Source organism: Arachis stenosperma, chromosome 6, assembly GCF_014773155.1.
Source record: "Arachis stenosperma cultivar V10309 chromosome 6, arast.V10309.gnm1.PFL2, whole genome shotgun sequence".
NCBI lineage: Eukaryota > Viridiplantae > Streptophyta > Magnoliopsida > Fabales > Fabaceae > Arachis > Arachis stenosperma.
The window spans coordinates 111,621,542-111,644,257 of NC_080382.1; the positions used below are offsets into that span (position 1 = coordinate 111,621,542).

The 22,716-nt window shown below is 37.9% G+C and overlaps 1 non-coding gene across 1 annotated transcript; it reads right to left on the reverse strand.

Annotated features, from left to right (window-relative positions):
• Positions 1–18,933: 18,933 nt before the first annotated feature.
• Positions 18,934–19,041, reverse strand: LOC130938574 (small nucleolar RNA R71). The gene has a single exon (XR_009069735.1). It is a non-coding gene; the product is annotated as a small nucleolar RNA R71 (small nucleolar RNA).
• Between the last annotated feature and the right edge of the window lie 3,675 nt (positions 19,042–22,716).

The window sequence follows — 22,716 nt, forward strand, 5'->3', positions numbered from 1 at the left end:
ATAGTCAATTCACTTTAGCTGTGGTTACTTAGGTTTGTTTGTGCCTTTACTCTTGTTTATCTTTACTCGCTCCTAGGCCACTTAATTGGGGAACACATGTTATTTCTTTTGCTTGTGTGGTCACCGTTCTACCCGGTCAATGTGTGTGTTCTAGACCATGCACACATAGAATACACATATTATCTTTCATCATACCACACTCATATGAACTCTTCCTCAATTATTGTTTATCTGTTTTATACAACATCCCGAACCCTAGTACCCACCAGCTGATAGTGGAGTCTTATAGTTCTTCACCCCCGGATTATGTGAATGCACGGAGGACCGTGCAATGATTAAGTAATGTTTTTTTTTGTGGAGTAAATTTCTCTTTTTGAACACTTTACACTATTTTCTAATTTTAGTAGTTATTTTTTTTTGTGAATATTTGTTAATATTTCATTACATTGCACTTTTCTTAGTATGTTTATATATAGATATCTTGGCTTGCTTATAGTTCTATTGTAGTAAATATTTGCATGATACCTAATATAGGAAACAAGTTTGGTAAAAACAACAAAGAATTTTCAAGAAATTTCTTTGAGGGCTTTCCATTGGTTAGATTTGAAAACTTGTTTTTCGACTTTCTTGAAGTATTCTTTTTATGGAACATAGAAATGAGCTAGAACAAAACACTTAGTAAGATTTGAGCTTTAATTGTGTGGTTGCACATTTTGAACCACAAATTTTGTTCATGTGTGTTATATTCCTTTCATGATTGTGATATTAAATTTGCTTGAGTCTTTATGTCCTATATTTGTTGTTTTGAATGCATTTAGTATGATTGAGGCCATCATTGAAATTGAACTCAGTAACCCATATGGCCAACCCTTACAATTACCATTGTAACCCAATTTTGAGCCTTTTAATTCCCCTTTTATTCTAATTTGAAACACATCATTCTCCCTAAGCGAAAAAACTATTAATATCCATGAATTGTATCTTTGATTAGCTTGGGTTGAATAGTGTGTGTTATTGATAAACCCCATTTTTAGGGTTTATCTTATGCTTAATTTAGGAAATTTTATCAACTTTTCTCACATTTATTCAATGAAATGACATGGTTTAATGACTTTCTCCTAATTGTGGTTAATGGTTAAAAACGAGCTTTTTAGGCCTTTAATTTGCTAATTTTAATTCACCTTTGATTCCACTAGATGCCTTGATGTGTTTGTTAGTGAATTCAGGTTGAAAAGGCCAGGAATGGATCAAATGAGTGAAGAGAAAAGCATGCAAAGTGGAGAATTCATGGAAAATCAAGGGTTTGGAGTGCATACATCGATGTGCACACGTGACACACGCGCACGCGTGAAATTGAGGTTGTCCAGGCGACGCGTACGCATGACATGACGTGTACGCGTGAGAAGCAAAACTCCAGATGACACGTACGCGTGGCCCATGCGCATGCGTCGCAGCTTGCACGTGACCTCATTAAAGTGAAAACGTTGGGGGGCGATTTTTGAGCTTTTCAAGCCCAAATCCAACCGATTCCAGAGATTATTTCATGCGAAATTCAAGATGGGTCAGAAGGGAGAGCAATTCGTAGAGTTATTACCATACTTTAGTTAGTTTCTAGAGAGAGAAGCTCTCTCTTCTCTCTAGAATTAGGTTAAATGTAGATTAGGATTTCTTTAGATCTAGGTTTACTTCATGCTTTGATTTACTTTTCCTTTATCATTTCTTCTTTCTTTACCTTTACTTTCCTAGTTTAGTATTTTACTCCTTGTATTTGTTTACTTTGTTGTTGATGCACTCTTGTTCCTTTTATTTTCCTATAATGCAATTTATCTTTGATTTCTTTTATTGTTTAATTGCTTTGTTGTTGTTAATTCCTTGCAATTGGTAGTTGTAGATTTACATTTCTTGTAATTTTACCATGCTTTCCTTTTATGCCTTCCAAGTATTTGACAAAATGCTTGGAAGGATGTTAGAGTAGATTTTTGTGTTCTTGGCTTGGGATGGTAACTTAGGTGACTTGAGTTACTAATGTCCAAATGATTGATGATTGGTGTCTGTTGACTCTAGCTTTCACTAAGTTAATTAGTGAGGTAGCTAGTACTTATGAATTAGGATTGATAAAGCTCATTTGACTTTTCTTCACCTGTTAGAGGATGACTTAATGGGATTGATCCTTTTAATTATCATGTTGTGGTTAGTGACAAGGATAAAGATCCTTAACCATCAACCCTTGCCAAGACCTTTTTATCATTTGAGTTATTCAAAATCCCAAAAATACTTATCCCATAACCAATAACATGAACAGTTCCCTGCGATTCCTTGAGAGACGATCCGAGGTTTAAATACTTCGGTTATTTTTATTGGGGTCTGTACTTGTGACAAACAAATTAAATTTTGATTGAGGATTGTTTGTTGGTTTAGAACTATACTTGCAATGTAACTATTTTTGTGGAATTCTTTATCGACGTGGAATTCTTTATCGACATAAAATCATCCATCAAATTTTTGAAATTGAACTTCTCAATAAAATCTTGTTGCAAGTATAGTTCTAAACCAACAATGAATCCTCAATCAAAGTTTAATTTGTTTGTCACAAGTACAAACCCCAACAAAAATAACCGAAGTATTTAAACCTCGGGTCGTCTCTCAAGGAATTACAGGGAAGTGTGTTCAATTATTTGTTAGAGATTTTATCTTTTGGGGTTTTGGAATAAGAAACAAGAAATGTAAATGATAAGAAAGTAAATGAAACTCAAATGGTAAAAAGATCTTGGCAAGGGTTGACAGTTAAGGATCTCTATCCTTGTTACTAACCACAACATGATAATTGCAAGGATCAATCCCATTAAGTCATCCTCTAACAATTGAAGGAAAGTCAAATGAGGTTTATCAATCCCAAGCCATAAGTCCTAGCCACTCACTAATTGACTTAGTGAAAGCTAGTGTCAATGGACACCAATTATCAATCACTTGGACATTAGCAACTCAAGGACACCTAAGTTACCATCCCAAGCCAAGAACACAAAAATATACTCTAAAATCCAACCAAGCATTTTATCAAACACTTGGAAGGCATAAAAGGAAAGCATAATAAAATGACAAGAAATATAAAATCTAACACTACCAATTGCAAGGAAATAACAATAACAAAGAAAATAAACAATAAGGGAACATAGAATATGAAATTGCATTAAAGGAAATTAAAATCAACAAAGTGCTCATAGACATGAAAGTAGAAAAATAGAAGAAATTGACAAGAAGAACTAAGAGAGCAAAGATGTAGCAACAAAGAATTGAAAGGAAAAGTAAATGGAAAAAACAATTAAAACTAGATCTAAGAAAATCTACCCTAATTCTAACCTAAATTCTAGAATTCTAACTTAAAACATGATGAAAACTCCACTATGATTCTACTTGGCTCATCCCCCTTTAATCCTTGGGTTCAATAGCATCAGAAATGAGTTGGATTGGGCCCAAAATGAGCTATAAATCGCTAGCCACGAGTTGCTTAAAATGGCCCACGCTGATCCAAATTTCCTGGCAACTACGGCAAATTGCATATCATTTTGAAGCCCCGAATGTTAGCTTTCCAATGCAACTGAGACCGCCTCATTTGAACCTCTATAGCTCAAGTTATGATCGATTAAGTGCGGAGAGGTCATGATTGACAGCTTAGCAATTTCTTCATGTCTTCATGAATTTTCCCACTTTGCATGCTTTTCTTTCATTTCTTTCAAGCCATCCTTGCCTTCAAAACCTTAAATTACTCAAACAAACATATCAAGGCATTGAATGGGAGGAAAGTGAATTAAATTTAGCAATTTAAGGGCCTAAAAAGCATGTTTTCATTCTTAAGCACAATTAGGAGAAATCCACAAAACCATGCTATTTTAATGAATAAGTGTAGGAAAAGTTGATAAAATCCACCGAATTCAATACAAGATAAATCATAAAATTGTAGTTTATCATCCTCCCCATACTTAAACATTAGCATGTCCTCATGCTAAGCATAAAGAAAAACAAGAAATGGGGTATGAACATTTATTTAATGCAATCTATCTACATGAATGCAACTAAATGCTACTACCTACTTGGTTAAAAGTAAATCAATCTCCCAAGAACATATATAAGCAAGTAGGGCTAAGATAGTATGATAACTCATGAATTCCGCTAATTCAAATCTCAAAATGAAGTACAAATAGACTTGCAAGAAGAAAGCTCATGAAAGCCGGGAACAAGGTATTGAGCATCGAACCCTCACTGGATGTATATCCGCTCTAGTCACTCAAGTGTTTATTCATGCTTTCTAAGATTTGTTTTTCATCTAACAATCACCAATTATTCAATGCATGCATACATATATCATGAGGTCTTTTCATAGGTTGTAATGGGGCTAAGGTCAAGGTAAGGTTATATATAGCTAAGTGAGCTCGAAATTTGAATCTTTGATTAACATATGCTCTCACCTAACCTACAACCTATACAATTCAAATACAAGCCTAACTACCCATTTTCCACTTTTTCACACACTCATGCTTTCTTTCTTTTTATCACAACACATATGCATTGATTTTTATTTATCTTTACTTTGGGGTATTTTGTCCCCTTTTTATTGCTTTCTTTTTATTTTGTTTTCTTTATATATATATATATATATATATATATATATGTGTGTGTGTGTGTGTGTGTGTGTGTGTGTGTGTGTGTGTATTTTTTTCCCTTTACCATTTTTTTCAAACTAAAATATATACAAGAGCATCAATGCACATGGTTTAAATATTTAATGTATGAGTACGTACCCAATTCCCAAAATCTTCAATAAAGATACAACACACACCTTTTTCTCAACCAATGTCCCAAGTTTCCCCACACTTAAATGATACACACACTCACTAGCCTAAGCTAATCAAAGATCCAAATAAGGGACATTTATTATTTTTCGCTTTAAGGTTTCTAATGTGCTAAATTAAAGAACAAAGTGGGTTAATCGTAGGCTCAAAGTTGGCTAACAATAGAAGATAAAAGGTAAGGCTATTTGGGTAAGTGAGCTAATTGAAATAATGGCCTCAATCATATAAAGGCATGTATACACAAAATAATGGACATATAGAATCAAAAAAATCAAAGATTACAATCATAGAAAGAGAATGATGCACACAAGAAGGGAAAATAGTGGTTATAAGATGTAACCACACAATTAGGTTCAAAACTCACATGCTTATGTTCTTAGCTCAAAGACCTTTTCTAAAATACATTCTTCAAGCAAGTTCAAAAAAAATTTTATTCGAATTAGTGAAATACCGTAAAATAATTTCATGAAAAAGAAATCATCACTCTAACAAATAGTCCTAGCAAGAAAAAAATGGTAGAATATGTACAAATTCTAACTATTATGCAACCTAGCATGCAAATGAAACAACTAACTAATAAAGAAAATTAAAAATTGGTGTTGGAAAGGGAAGTTATTACCCACGGAGGTCGGTCCTCGACCTCCCCAAACTTAAAGATTGCACCGTCCTCGGTGCATCCAAAGATGAGCAAGGTGGATGGGTTGCTACAACTGATGAGTTTCTTGAAAAGATTGTGCGAATGACTTGTTTGTCGCCCCATGTAGAAACTTTTCCTTTTCCCCTCTTGGTGGCCAGCGTAAAAGGAGAGAAAAAGAGAGAAAATTAAGCCCACAACAAAGATATCAAAGAAAATAGAACATAGGCGGGGGCTAATGCTAAGTAAGAGTATGGTTCTCAACTACGTGGTAGCCACAACATGTAAGTGAGAAAACAATATAAGCTAAGGCATATCACTACACTTGATGTAAGAGTAAAATCAAAGCATAAGTAAATGACATAAAGGGCATGTTGAGCATCAAGTTTGAACGAGAAAGAGTGGGTCATGAAAGACAATATGAGTTCATATCAATGCACAAAGAATGCAAGAGTCATCAAAAATTAAGCATTGACCTAAAAATTTCATCACCCAACAATACCAAACAAGTCAAGAAGCACCAATAAAACCAAGAAATTCTCAACAATTGAGTAAGAGAATTCAACACCATTACTAAAATAAGAAACTTAGAAAGGAAAAGAAGAACAAGCTATAAGAACAAAATAAAAATGCAATGAATAAAATTTTGTAAATGCAATAAACAAAAGAAAATGAAAGATGAGAAAAATAAAAAGTGAAATTTTTTACTTATTTATTTATTTATTATTATTATTGTTAATATTTTTTTTTTGAAGAGAGGGAAAAGAAGAAAGTAAGAAAGGAAGAAGAGAGAAGAAGAAAGGAGAGAAGAAAGAAGAAGAAAAAAAGGAAGAGAGAAGAGGAAAGAAAAAGAAAGGAGAAGAAAACACGGCGTACGCGTCACCCACGGGTGCACGTGGGAGGCAGAAGGGACAAGCTACATGTAAGCGTCGCCTACGTGCACGCGTGGAATGCAGAAAGTACAGGTGACGCGTAAGCATCACCCATGCGTACGCGTGGGGGCTAATTGTGCTATTCACACAAAACCAACACCACTCCAGCGCAACTCTCTGGTTTTGGCACCAGGAGTCCAAATATGGCACACGACGCGTGCGCATCGGCCACGCTTACGTGTGGCGTGCACTTTTTTTTAGAAACATAAAAACAGAAACAGGCACTCTCTTAATCTATGATTATTCTAAAGCAACCAAAATCCAAATTTAACAACAAATCTTTTGGTTTTTTGAAAAATTTTCAAATACAAAACAAACAAAACTTACACTTCAAGCAAAATACCATTTAACAACAACTATTTTACAACTTAAGACATAAAGCGAATCAAACAAACTAGCAACCAAAACACTAAAACAAGGATATGCAAAGATGAAAACTACCTAACAATAGCAGCTCAATTCATTCATTGATTATATATACAAGAGAATGGAAAGAGTTTACCATGGTGGGGAGTGATATGCGGGAATTTGCCTCTCAACAAATTTTCCTTCCAGCAAGTGCACCAGATTGTCGTCAAGTAAAAACTCACAGTAGAGTGAGGTCGAATCCCACAGGGATTGGTAGATCGAGCAATTATAATTGGAGAATTATACTAGTTGTTGAGAATTGCAGAAAGTAAAATTGGCGGGAAACTTAAATTGCAAGAAATTAAATGGCAGAAATTAAATTGCATGAAATTAAATGACAGAATCTTAAATTGCTGGAAAGTAAATGGGAATGGGGAATTAGCACGAAATTAAAGAGCAGAAAATAAATAGAATGGGTAAGATCAGAAGTGGGGAATAATTGGGGTCAGGAGATGTGAGAATTCTCCGGATCAAATTCATTCTTATCTCTTCCTCAATCAATGCATTCATTGATCACCTTGGCAATCTTAAGTGATTAGATCCCAATTCCTTGGTGATCTAATCTCTCTAAGCATGAACAATTGTCCAATTCCTTGATATAAGTGCTCGTGGGAAGAGATGAAGTTTGGTCACTGATTATACCACACAAATTCATAGATCAAAGTATTGGTAGGATTACATGTCACGATATCCATCCAAACTCCAATCTAGTCCAACGTTAGCTGATCCGCGCGTACGCATACCGTCCGCTTCTGCGCAAATGGCCAAAGATGCTCATCCATGCGTACGCGTACGATGCGCGTGCGCGTGGATGCAAGATTTTCATTTTTCAGTTTAAAGGGACGTTGGCCTTAGCGTTGGACCTCCAACGTTCCCCCCAACGTTGGGGTTTTCACCATATGCGTACTGTACGCTTAGGCATGCATTGCTTTTTTTACATCCGCGTGTACGCGTCACTGACGCGTACGCGTCGATTCAAAATTTTCCAATCTCAATTCTGGGCTGGGCATCGCAGACGTTGGAGGCAGCGTTTGATGCAACGTTGGACCTCCAACGTTCGGTTTTGGCACGTACGCGTACGCGTGATGCACGCTTCCGTGCAGATGACAAAAATTGCTTTTTCACGCGTACGCGTCATAGACGCGTACGCGCCACTCAAAAATCTTTCAGCCCCAAAATTGATCATTTTCTCACAATGTTGGGGTTAACGTTGGACCCCCAACGCCACCTCTAACGTGAGCATCGGCCATGTTACAGAGACGTGCTCTGTTTCTCTTCCAATGTTTGAGGCAACGTTGGTGGTCAAACTTGGCCACCAACATTGCTTCCTCTTCATCCTTTCCATGCTCCTTCTTCAACCTTCCTCCATGCTTTTCTTCACCTATCATCAACCAATGAATGCATCAAAGCTTTGCTAAAATCGTGAGAATTCTTATCATTTTTAGCATACAAGTAATCATAGCATATATCATCATGAAATTGCATCAAATTACTCATTGTTGAATGAATATAGGCATACTTGAGTTTCTACCCAAATGGCTTACTTACGACTCAAGAAAGTGCATAAAACCTATCAAAAATCAAAGAAAAAGGCTAGTGAAACTAAGCTAAGATGCCCTGGCATCACAACACCAAACTTAAATATTGCTTGTCCCTAAGCAAGTACTGAATTATTAGGAAGAAAGAATGAAACAGAAAGGAGTATTCATATCAGCAAAGCATTATTTTTTAGTTGATGGGGTTTTATGCAGACAATGCAATAGCTCACTTCTTATTGATCTTTAGGCATAGAATGTCTCCTTCAAGCATCAATTAACACACTGCTATGACCTCTTATTATTTACTTATCCTTGGAAATTACTTTTCTTCATTTTCTTTTCCTGTAAGCTTTAGCTCAGTGTCATGTGTGTAGCAATTTCTCAACTTATTTGTACTCAACACATTATTCGCTACAGACACTTGGCTCACATTTCTTCTTAGAAAATTAATGCCCAGCACCTCTTTGGGTTACTAAATGTCTTGCAACTAGGTTTCTCTTGATAATGGACTTTCGGTTGATAATCCCGGGTTAGTTAACCCAAGTTACCAAGTTTTAAAGCACTCCATAGAACCTAATCATCCAAGCAGATCCTAGTACAAAGACACCACAGGCATATGTCCTAAGGTTCAAGCTATTGGTGTCTAGCCTTATTCTTTTCTTTTTGTTGTTTTTGCTGCCACTTTTGGCTTTTCATTTTCTTTCTTTTTGTTTGTTTCTCTTTCAACCAAGGACTTTTATTTACTAAGATTCATAGACAATATGCTAGTTTTCACTTAGACAAAGAACAATCTATCCTTTTATTCATTATAAGTGAGCTACTACACAATCACACATATATACCACCACTTATTGTTATTCTACTTCTTGCCAAAAAGGACTATTCCACTTCTTGTTCAAACATTTCTTTTATTGAGATTGAAAAGACTCAGGGGACAAGACAAGCATTCAGACAGGTGAAAGTGAAAGCACACACTTAGACTAGCATACTTATTGCAAGATTAAACACACAGGATGCAAAGTGACTTAAACTAAAAGCTACCATCAACTAAAAACAAACATTCATTCTTTATTGAATGTGATAAGCAAGGAACTGGTCCACTTTTCATTTTTTATCCTGTTGGTCTTTCTTCTTCTCGCTTGCTTGCTTACTAGTTTCTCCCTTGCCCTTGCCCTTCAGCTTTTGCCAGAATCCAACTTTTTTCATTTTCTCTTCCACTCTGTTTTCAAGGCGTATTGCTTTGTCTATTTATCTTTCACTTCTTCCCTCAAAGTATTCATCATAAATTGGAAATGCTGGGTTCATGGTATGTAGATGTTCTGCAATGTAGTTGAGCTTGACTTGACTATTTATGTTATAGTAAGCTTGAACTCCATATCTTGCATCCTGAAGGGTCGTGAACTCATTAAAAGCTCTCATGTTCTCAACTTGAAGTTGGGCCAGCTGGTTGAAATATTCTTGAGACTGTGAAGCTTGTTCCCTTTGCATAACTAAGGATCTTGACTCATAGTCTCTCTGTTGACTCATCATCCTCAACTGAAGCTCCTCTTGTCTTTGTTGAGCGCTCATGTATTGTGAATGGAATTCTTCCTGCTTCTCTTGAATCCTCATGTACTGTAACGACCCAACTTCCAATACGTCATGATCGTACCAAAAGTAACGCGTTACAGACCTGTTTTCCTTATTAACTATTTAATATTGAGTCTTTAGTCCGAAATCGTGTTTCAGTTTTAGTAGAAAATGCCAGAAAATTTTGTTTTTATTTATCAAATCATATATCAAGCATCACCAAATAATAATAATCATATAATTATTAGTAAGTATTATACAAACAAATCCAAGTGTAACTTAGATACAACTCCTATCCCTCTTTATAAAATAAAATCTTAAGCAACAAGGGTGAGGGAATTCTATGAAAGCAACTCAATTCAAAAACTTAACTCGTAAATAAGATCTAACAATCGCCCGCAGCTTCAAACTGAGTCTTCAAACCTATATCACTGAAAAGGTGGAAGATTTTGGGGTGAGAACAAACCACACGTTCTCAGTAGGGAATGGAAATGCCGTAAAAGTAATGATTAATATGCAAATAATTAACATACTCAAGGAAACTACATTTCTATCAAGACTTTTTGAAAATACTACTATTGGTTTTACTTTAGCTAGTTAATTGCCCCTTTCAAAATTATAAACTCAAAACAAAATTCTAAAATATAAAATTGGTCACATTAACAATTTATCAGCCACAAACAGCATTGCTCAATCACTGCAACAACTAAATAAATCAGCAATATAAGTAATATAGCCGAACCAAAATTCACGGATGTCACTCCTCAATACTTTACTAAGATCACAGCTTTAACAAAAATATTCAATCAAACACACACACAAGTCACCAAGACAAATAGTACAATCACAAGGGAACAAGATAAGCAACACAATCAAATACAAATGCACAAACAAGGATGATGCATGTCTAGCCCTAGTGCAGGTAATGAGCTCATCTGTCGGTTACTAACCCGCTCCCGACGTTATCCAGCAACCTCTGTCTGGATGAGGCTTTCCTATTGGCTATACTCCTGTGTGTACATGAAATAACCCTTCTGCCACCACAGGGTCCACTGCATACCGGAAATAACACATCTGCCACTGCAGGGATGTATGCCGACACACCTTCTGTATATAGGAAATAACCCCTCTGCCACTACAGAAATGGAACAAGTGGTCATGGTACTTCTGTAGCAGGAAATAACCCCTCTGCCTGATCGGGGGAAACTTGTCTCTCAACAAATTCCCATTCGGCAAGTGTACTGAATTTGTCGTCAAGTAAAAGCTCACAATAGAGTGAGGTCGAATCCCACAGGAATTGATTGATCAAGCAACTTTAATTAGAGGTATGATCTAGTTGAGCGAATCCATGAATAGAGTTGATAATTGCAGAAATTAAAATGGCGAGAAAGTAAATGATTGAAAGTAAATAGCAGAATTGTAAATGGGAATGGGGGAATTGCTCATAAAAGTAAATTGCAGAAAATAAAGAGAATGGGTAAGATCAGAAATGGGGAGTTCATTGGGCTTAGGAGATGTTGCATTCTCCGGATCAATTTTATTTTCATCTATTCCTCAATCAATGCACTCATTGATCTCCTTGGCAATCTTAAGTGATTGAATCACAATTTTTTGCAATTCAATCTCTCAAATCTTGATCAATAGCCAATTCCTTGGTCAATTGCTCATGAGAAGAGATGAAGTGTGGTCACTGATTATACCACATGCACTTCCCAAATCAAATGCTTAGAGGGTTATAGCCACATACCCATCCACACTCAATTCGGTCCAGCATGAGAAAGCATTTCTAGCTAATCTCTTCATTCCTCTTTCAAGGATCCGAAGAGATCCATGTTTGAATAGCTTCTTTTCCAAGATCACTATCCAATTGGATGAAGATCGAAAGTTTTCAAGTAAAATCAAAAGGAAAGATAGAAGAAGAATAAGAAAATTAGTATTGATCCATCAAATTACAACAGAGCTCCCTAACCCAATGAAAGGGGTTTAGTTGTTCATAGCTCTAGAAAATGAAAACAAAGATAGTTTGTGAGGGGGGGGAGTCCGAAGACCCCTCGTCAATCCCCCATTCCATAATGACTTGAATGTAAAAACTAAGGCCTTTATATAGGCTTTCCTAAATTACAAAATGAAATTAAAAGCAAATTACACTTAAATGAAAATTCCTATTCTAGATGCTTCTTGTGGCCTTGATTGGTTGACAATTGTGGGCTTGCTTGCTTGAACTTTGAAGTGGGCTTGAGAGAGAAGTGAGTCAAGTTGAGGTCCAGGTGCTAAAGTTAGTGCTAAAGTTAGCCACACTAACGCTACAAGTGTGGCGTTAGTGCTAAAGTTATTGTGGCTAACGTTGCACTTGCTGCCCAGTTGGTGTTTTTGAGGCTTAAAAAATGCCTCTTGTTTGTGCTCCAATTTCATGCCCACTATAGAGTATTAAATATAGTTGGAAAGCTCTGAATGTCATCTTTCTAACGCAACTGGAATCACCTCAATTGGACCTCTGTAGCTCAAGTTATGCTCCTTTGAAGTGGACATGGTCGCTGGCATGGTCGCCAACGTTAATGAAAATGTTGAGTCTCAATAACGCTAGTCATTTCCCGTTTTTGAAGCTTAAACTTAGTTTTCACCCCATACTATTATATATTGTTTGAAAGCCCTGGATGTCTACTTTCCAATGCTATTGGAAGCGCATCATTTGGAGCTCTACAACTCGAGTTATACTTCTTGGAAGGTGAAGAGGTCAGTTGGCCTTAATACAGGTTGATACCATGTTCATCATTGCACTTTCGGGGCAGGTTTTTCTCCCTCAACTTTAGTGTCAACCATGTAGTGCCATATATGCTTGGAAAGCTCTGGAATCCTACGTTCCAATGCCACTGAAATCACCTTATTTGGAGCTTTGTGGCTCAAGTTATGCATATTTGAAGAAGGCATGGTCAGGCTGCCAGGTGGGACTTTTGCCCACGTTAACTAAGTTAACGTGGGAGTTAACGTGGCTCATTGTGGCTTGTGTGGCTCCTTCCAACGTTAGTGACAATGTTGATTGTCACTAATGTTGGCCATCACCTTCTTTCATCCACGTTAGCTTCCACGTTAACTAAGTTAACGTGGCTTCCTTGGGGGTTGTGTGGTTGCTTTCAACGTTAGTGACAATGTTGGGTGTCACTAACGTTGTCGACCACCCTTGCCTCTTACGTTAGCTCCCATGTTAACCAAGTTAACGTGGGAGTTAACGTTGCATTTTGCACTTAGGCCAACGTTAGTGACAATGTGAATGTCACTAACGTTGGCTTCCTTCCCCCTTTTAACGTTAGAGCTTGGTCCAACGTTAGTGATAATGTTAAGTGTCACTAACGTTGGCTCCATTTCTTTTCTTCAAAGTTAATGCCACTAACGTTCCAACTTTCCTTCCTTCCACGTTAGTGCCCACGTTAGTGTAACTAACGTAGCCACTAATGTGGCTCTTCTCTGCTTCTTTTTGCCTGAAATCAAACAAACAGAGTGCATCAAAGTCTTGCTCTTAATCATGGAATCATGCATCATCCAATTTATCATATAATTCATGCAAAATCCTCATGAAATCATGTAAAGTGCACAATGTATACTTGAATCAAGAAGTAAGTGAAATTCTACCCAAAACTAGCTTATTTCCTAAGAAAATGAATGAAACTACCTTAAAAACAGTGAAGAAAAGGTCAGTGAAACTGGCCAAAATATCCTGGCATCACAACACCAAACTTAAAGCTTGCTTGTCCCTAAGCAAGTACTGGAACAAGAGAATGATGAATGGAATGCCAAGAGTAATGAGTCATTCTTGTGGAAGTCATGTCCCTGGTTTTATGGTGGTTTCATGCATAGCAACTTAGGTTTATTCCTGGCTTTCAGACCTTTATCATGTCCTAGAATACTCACTGTGACTGCATACCATGAGACTTTTATTAATTGATCCTTTTGTTGTCAATTCAGGGTTTATTTGTGTTCTTGGGCTAGGTGTTCTGTAAGGGGGCAACTCTTTAAAATAAGCTTTCAGCCAACACTCCCGAACCAGTTAGTTCAAGGTGCTAGGTGTTGAAGCACCCCTAAGAACTTACTTGCTCAAGTCTCTCCCCCATACATACACACCTCAGGCATATAGTTTATTTATTTTCTTTTCTTGAGACCTTGGTGTCCAGCACCTCTTTGGGTTACTAAATGCTCTGTAGTGAGGGTTACTCTTGATAGTGGACTTTCAGCTGATAATCCCAAGGTAGTTAACCCAAGTTACCAAGTGATAAGGCACCCCAAAGAGCTTATTCATCCAAGTAGATCCCTCACACATGAGCACCACAGACACATGCCTCAAGCTCAAAACCATTGGTGCCTAGCCTTATTGCTTACTCTTTTTCTTTTGTTTTTCAACCTTTATTGTTCTTTCCCTTTTTCTTCTTAGGATCTTCTTATTTAGTTAGTCTCATGGGGTGTGTCTCCAGCATAGTATTCATGACAGATAGTTGTCCTCCCACCTTGTGGTTGAACCAACTTAGCCAACTTATGACCACACCACAAACTCAGGAACTTACTCCATAGTATGAACTCCACTCTGGTCTTTTATAAAACACTCACTCTCTTTTCATTTGATTCAAAAGGGACAAGCATACAAGTAAGAAAAGTAAGGATGCAGTAATGACATTCAGACTAGAAAACACAGCCTTAATCAATAAAATGTTTAAAAGATAGAATTGACGTGCTTATTCACAAGGAGCAAGCACACATACATACAAAGAACTTAGAAAACAATCATGCAAATTAAAGTGCTGGAAATAAGTAAGAGGAGAAAGGAACTTTACCACCTTGTATTTTATCTTCATTGTTGTTGCCCTTTTCCTCCTATTCTTCCCCTTCCCACACCAGACATAGAATGATTGCTTATACTCAAGCAACAATTAAAACAGTGGTGATGGGGTCCACGATGGATCATAAATGTCTTAGAATGAAGTGTGAGTATGCATGTGTTTCAGCAAGCAAGGTTAAGGATACAATAAAGACACAAGAGATACAAACAGAGACATTTTGATTGCATTAATAAGTGGTGTTGGCATGGTACTTGCTTGAAAGTTAAGTGGCAATACCAAACTTAGTGTGCCACTATCAATTTAGAATGTTGCCAGTACCCAGTGAAGATTGAAAATTGATGAGCGGATAATTTGTACGCTTTTTGGCATTGTTTTTAGTATGTTTTTAGTAGGATCTAGTTAGTTTTTAGTATATTTTTATTAGTTTTTAGTTAAAATTCACTTTTCTGGACTTTACTATGAGTTTGTGTATTTTTTTGTGATTTCAGGTATTTTCTGGCGAAAATTGAGGGTCCTGAGCAAAAATCTGATTCAGAGACTGAAAAGGACTGCAGATGCTGTTGGATTCTGACCTCCCTGCACTCGAAGTGAATTTTCTGGAGCTACAGAAGCCCAATTGGCGCGCTCTCAACGGCGTTGGAAAGTAGACATCCTGGGCTTTCCAGCAATATATGATAGTCCATACTTTGCCCAAGATTTGATGGCCCAAACCGGCGTTCAAAGTCACCTTCAGAATTTCCAGCGTTAAACGCCGGAACTGGCACCAAAATGGGAGTTAAACGCCCAAACTGGCACAAAAGCTGGCGTTTAACTCCAAGAAGAGTCTCTACACGAAAATGCTTCATTGCTCAGCCCAAGCACACACCAAGTGGGTGCGGAAGTGGATTTTTATGTCATTTACTCATCTCTGTAAACCTTAGGCTACTAGTTCTCTATAAGTAGGACCTTTTACTATTGTATTTTCATCTTGGGACATCTAGTTCTTAGATCATTGGGAGGCTGGTCTCACGGCCATGCCTAGACCTTCTTCTTATGTATTTTCAACGGTGGAGTTTCTACACACCATAGATTAAGGTGTGGAGCTCTGCTGTACCTCGAGTATTAATGCAATTACTATTGTTCTTCTATTCAATTCCGCTTGTTCTTGTTCTAAGATATCACTTGTTCTTCAACCTGATGAATGTGATGATCCGTGACACTCATCATCATTCTCACCCATGAACGTGTGACTGACAACCACCTCCGTTCTACCTTAGATTGGGTGAATATCTCTTGGATTCCTGATACACGATGCATGGTTGATCGCCTGACAACCGAGCGCTCGCCTGACAACCGAGCCATCCATTCCGTGAGATCAGAGTCTTCGTGGTATAGGCTAGAACTGATGGCGGCATTCAAGAGAATCCGGAAGGTCTAACCTTGTCTGTGGTATTCTGAGTAGGATTCAATGACTGAATGACTGTGACGTGCTTCAAACTCCTGAAGGCGGGGCGTTAGTGACAGACGCAAAAGAATCACTGGATTCTATTCCGGCCTGATTGAGAACCGACAGATGGATAGCCGTGCCGTGACAGGGTGCGTTGAACATTTTCACTGAGAGGATGGGAGGTAGCCACTGACAACGGTGAAACCCTTGCTTAAGCTTGCCATGGAAAGGAGTAAGAAGGATTGGATGAAGACAGTAGGAAAGCAGAGAGACGGAAGGAACACAACATCTTCATGCGCTTATCTGAAATTCCCACCAATGAATTACATAAGTATCTCTATCTCTATCTTTATGTTTTATTCGTATATCACCATATCCATTTGAGTTTGCCTGACTAAGATTTACAAGGTGACCATAGCTTGCTTCATACCAACAATCTTCGTGGGATCGACCCTTACTCGCGTAAGGTTTATTACTTGGACGACCCAGTGCACTTGCTGGTTAGTTGTGCGAAGTTGTGTTTATGCCATGGTATTGAACACCACATTTTTGGGGTTCATTACCGGGGATTATGAGAGTTGTGAAAAGTATTGTTCACAATTTCGCGCACCAAGTTTTTGGCGCCGTTGCCGGGGATTGTTCGAGTTTGGACAACTGACGGTTCATCTTGTTGCTTAGATTAGGTATTTTTTTTTTCAGAGTTCTTGAAGATGAATTCTAGAGTTTTATGATGATTTGTTGAAGTCTGGCTGGCTATGAAGCCATGTCCAATTTCATTGGACCGAGGTTTCAACTTATCATCACAAGAGCTTGTTGATTTCTATCAATCTTGCTGTTGGAGCAGTGATCTGCTAAGGCTTGGCTGGCCATTGGCCATGTCTAGTGTTTTGGACCAAAGCTTTCTTTGAAAGCTTGGCTGGCTGTGAAGCCATGTCTAATTCCTGGACCGGAGTCTTAGACTAAACATTGCATGATTCCTGGAATTCTCATTAAGAATTTTGATACCTTTATTTTCTTTTCCACTTAATTTTCGAAAAAACACAAAAAAATTACAAAATCATAAAATCCAAAAATTTCTTGTTTGAGTTTAGAGTTTCATTTTAAGTTTGGTGTCAATTGCATGCTATGTCTTAAGTGATTTTCAAGTTATTCTTGATGATTTACTTGCTCTGATCTTTGAATTCTCTTGACTTGAGTGTTTTGTTGTTTGTCATGTGCATTCTCATTTTGTTAGTGTCAGTAGTATACAAACTGCTAAGTTTGGTGTCTTGCATGCATTGTTATTTGATTTTAGTTGCATTTTGATTATTCTTTATTATTAAAAATCCAAAAATATTTTTAATTTGTGTCTTTTCAAGTCAATAATACAGAGAATTGAAGATTCAGAACATTCAGCAGAGGAATTGCACAGAAAAAGCTGGGCGTTCAAAACGCCCAGTGAAGAAGGACAGACTGGCGTTTAAACGCCAGCCAGGATGCCTGGTTGGGTGTTTAACGCCCAAAAGGGTAGAGTTTTGGGCGTTAAACGCCAGAATGTGCACCATTCTGGGCGTTTAACGCCAGGATGGCACAAGAGGGAAGATTTTGTTTTTAATGCAGATTTTTTTAGTTTTCAAAATCTTTTCAAAATCAAATCTTTTTCAAATCAATTTTTCAATCAAATCTTTTTCAAAATCAATTTCTTTCCATTTTCAAAAATACTTGCTATCAATTAATGATTTGATTCAATACTTCAAGTATGTTGCCTTTTCTGTTGAGAAAGGTTTAATGTTTGAATCATATCTTTTCTTGATAGCCAAGTCATTAGTTTTTAAAATCAAATCTTTTTAAAATGTTTTTCAAAATCATATCTTCTCAATCACATCTTTTTCAAAATAATTTTCAATCAAATCTTTTTAACTTCTAATTTCAAATTCTTTTTCAAAAATCCCTTGATTTCTTTCCCACTTTTATTTTCGAAAATCAATTAATGTTTTTCAAAATGTTTTCAAAATCTTTTACTTAATTTTCGAAAATTACTTCCCTTCTTCTCATATCCTTCTATTTATGGACTAACACTATTCCTTAATGCACAATTCGACCTCCATCTTCTTTGATAAGTTCGAATTTTCTACCTCTGTCTTCCATTTTTCTTTTCCTCTAACTCCTCAAGGAATCTCTATACTGTGACATAGAGGATTCCATATTTCCCTGTTTTCTTCTCTTTCATATGAGCAGAAGCAAAGACAAAAGCATTCTTGTTGAGGCTGATCCTGAACCTGAAAAGACCTTAAAGAGAAAGCTAAGAGAAGCCAAGGCACAACTCTCTGTAGAGGACCTAACAGAAATCTTCAAAGAAGAAGAACCCATGGCAGCCGAAAACAACAACAATGCCAACAATGCAAGGAAGGTGCTGGGTGACTTTACTGCACCTACTCCCGACTTCTATGGGAGAAGCATCTCTATCCCTGCCATTGGAGCAAACAACTTTGAGCTTAAGCCTCAATTAGTTTCTCTAATGCAACAGAATTGCAAGTTCCATGGACTTCCATTGGAAGATCCTCATCAGTTTTTAGCTGAATTCTTGCAAATCTGTGACACTGTCAAGACTAATGGGGTTGACCCTGAGGTCTACAGACTTATGCTATTCCCTTTGCTGTAAGAGACAGAGCTAGAATATATGGTTGGATTCACAACCTAAAGAAAGCCTGAACTCTTGGGAAAAGCTAGTCAACGCCTTCTTGGCAAAGTTCTTTCCACCTCAAAAATTGAGTAAGCTTAGAGTGGAAGTCCAAACCTTCAGACAGAAGGAAGGAGAATTCCTCTATGAAGCTTGGGAAAGATACAAACAATTAATCAGAAAGTGTCCCACTGATATGCTTTCTGAATGGAGCATCATAGGTATTTTCTATGATGGTCTTTCTGAACTATCCAAAATGTTTTTGGATAGCTCTACTGGAGGATCTCTTCATTTGAAGAAGACGCCTACAGAAGCTTAAGAACTAATTGAAATGGTTGCAAATAACCAATCATGTACACTTTGAATGTCCTATTGGCTCAGAAAAAAAATATTGACTCAACAAGTCAATATGATTCTCAAAGTCTGTCTGGAATGCAAATGCACCAAGCATACTAAGGAAGCATGGAGAAATCATCCAAATCTCTCAAGCAGAGTAACTCTGACTTAGCAACCATGGTCTCTGATCTAATCAAAACCACTCAAAGTTTCATGTTGTTTTAGTATTTTTTAATAGTTTTTAGTATAGTTTTTAGTTAGTTTTTAGTTAAAATTCACTTTTCTGGACTTTACTATGAGTTTGTGTGTTTTTCTGTGATTTCAGGTATTTTCTGGCTGAAATTGAGGGACCTGAGCAAAAATCTGATCCAGAGACTGAAAAGGACTGCAGATGCTGTTGGATTCTGACCTCCCTGCACTCGAAGTAGATTTTCTGGAGCTACGGAAGCCCAATTGGCGCGTTCTTAACGGCGTTGGAAAGTAGACATCCTGGGCTTTCCAGCAATATATGATAGTCCATACTTTACTCAAGATTTGATGGCCCAAACCGGCGTTCAAAGTCACCCTCAGGAATTCCAGCGTTAAACGCCGGAACTGGCACAAGAATGGGAGTTAAACGCCCAAACTGGCACCAAAGCTGGCGTTTAACTCCAAGAGGAGTCTCTACACGAAAATGCTTCATTGCTCAGCCCAAGCACACACCAAGTGGGCCCGGAAGTGGATTTTTATGTCATTTACTCATCTCTGTAAACCTTAGGCTACTAGTTCTCTATAAGTAGGACCTTTTACTAATCTATCAAGCTATCTTTTGATCATGTTTTGATGATTGAACCCTCTTTGGGAGGCTGGCCATTCGGCCATGCCTAGACCTTGTTCTTATGTATTTTCAACGGTGGAGTTTCTACACACCATAGATTAAGGTGTGGAGCTCTACTGTACCTCGAGTATTAATGCAATTACTATTGTTCTTCTATTCAATTCCGCTTGTTCTTGTTCTAAGATATTCATTTGCACCCAAGAACATGATGAATGTGATGATTATGTGACACTCATCATCATTCTCACCTATGAACGAGTGCCTGACAACCACTTCTGTTCTACAAGCAAACAAGGCTCTAATGTTTATCTCTTGGATTCCTAATACACGATGCATGGTTGATCGCCTGACAACCGAGTGCTCGCCTGACAAACGAGCCAGCCATTCCGTGAGATCAGAGTCTTCGTGGTATAGGCTAGAACTGATGGCGGCATTCAAGAGAATCCGGAAGGTCTAACCTTGTCTGTGGTATTCTGAGTAGGATTCAATGATTGAATGACTGTGACGAGCTTCAAACTCCTGAAGGCGGGGCATTAGTGACAGACGCAAAAGAATCACTGGATTCTATTCCGGCCTGATCGAGAACCGACAGATGGATAGCTGTGCCGTGACAGGGTGCGTTGAAAATTTCCACTGAGAGGATGGGAGGTAGCCACTGACAACGGTGAAACCCTTGCTTAAGCTTGCCATGGAAAGGAGTAAGAAGGATTGGATGAAGACAGTAGGAAAGCAGAGAGACGGAAGGGAAAGCATCTTCATGCGCTTATCTGAAATTCCCACCAATGAATTGCATAAGTATCTCTATCTTTACCTTTATGTTTATTTCGTTTATCACCCATATCCATTTGAGTTTGCCTGACTAAGATTTACAAGATGACCATAGCTTGCTTCATACCAACAATCTCCGTGGGATTGACCCTTACTCGCGTAAGGTTTATTACTTGGACGACCCAGTGCACTTGCTGGTTAGTTGTGCGAAGTTGTGTTTATGCCATGGTATTGAACACCACGTTTTTGGGGTTCATTACCGGGGATTATGAGAGTTGTGAAAAGTATTGTTCACAATTTCGCACACCAAGTTTTTGGCGCCGTTGTCGGGGATTGTTTGAGTTTGGACAACTGACCGTTCATCTTGTTGCTTAGATTAGGTATTTTTTTAGAATTCTTGAAGATGAATTCTAGAGTTTCATGATGATTTGTTGAAGTCTGGCTGGCTGTGAAGCCATGTCTAATTTCATTGGACCGAGGTTTCAACTTATCATCACAAGAGCTTGTTGATTTTTATCAATCTTGCTTTTGGAGCAGTGATCTGCTAAGGCTTGGCTGGCCTTTGGCCATGTCTAGTGTTTTGGACCGAAGCTTTCTTTGAAAGCTTGGCTGGTTGTGAAGCCATGTCTAATTCCTGGACCGGAGTCTTAGACTAAACATTGCATGATTCCTGGAATTCTCATTAAGAATTTTGATACCTTTATTTTCTTCTTCCACTTAATTTTCGAAAATCCAAAAAAATTACAAAATTATAAAAACCAAAAATATTTTATGTTTCTTGTTTGAGACTCTAGTCTCATGTTAAGTTTGGTGTCAATTGCATGTTTCTGTTCTTTTTGCATTCATGCATGTGTCTTCATTAATCTTCAAGTTGTTCTTGATGATTTCATTACTCTGATCTTTGAATTCTATTGACTTGAATGTTTATGTGTTTCATATGCATTCTCATTTTATTAGTGTCAGTTGATGCCAAGGCATCTTAGGCTAGTTTCACTTTCCTGCTTAGCTTCTTCCACACCTTCCTTCAAGATTTCTGGCTCCTGTTCTGAGGGTCTGATTCCTTCTTCTTCTGAGACTTCCTTCAATATGGTGATGGCCTTGCATTCTTCCCATCTCACTCCCTTTTGTTCCCCTTTAGGATTCTTTTCTGTGTCACTAGGGAACACTGCAGTTGACTTGGGGGCCTGTTGAGATAGCTCTCCTACTCGAGACTCCATCCTCTTGAGTTTTTCACCATGGTTCCTTAAGGTAGATCTCACATCATCCCTAAAGCTTTTCAACTCACTTATGTCCTGACCCATGTTTGCAAGCATTCCTTCTATCCTGTTTAATTGATCTTGAAATTGTTGGTTCGGATTAGGTTGGGCAGGTTGATTATTTTGGCCATGATATGGTGGTTGGGAGTAAGTGTTTTGTGTGGCTTGGTATGATCTTTGGTTGGAGTTTTGGTATGTTGAATTGTTATGTTGGTTGGGGTTGTAAGGTTTGTGGTTTTGTGGTTGGGTTTGCTGGTTTCCCCACCCGAAGTTTGGGTGGTTTTTCCAGCCTGGGTTGTAAGTGTTGGAATGTGGATCATATGGTTGCCTTTGTTGATTTCCCACATAGTTGGCCTCTTCCCAATCACCTCCTTCAGTGCTTACTTCCTCTTGATCTTGTGTGTGTATTGCAGCTACTTGATTTGTTCCTAATTTCCTGGTGAGCTCTGCTAGTTGCTTGGCAAACACCTTGTTTTGGGCTAGAATTGTATCAACATGGTTCAGCTCCATGACTCCCTTAGTTTTGTGTCTCTCTGAAGCATAGTAGTACTCATTCTCAGCCACTGTCTCAATCACTTCAATGGCTTCTTCCACAGTCTTTTTCCTGTTCAATGAACCTCCTGATGAATGGTCTACAGCCTTCCTTGATTCATAAGAAAGTCCATCATAGAAAATATGCAATTGCACCCAGTCATGGAAC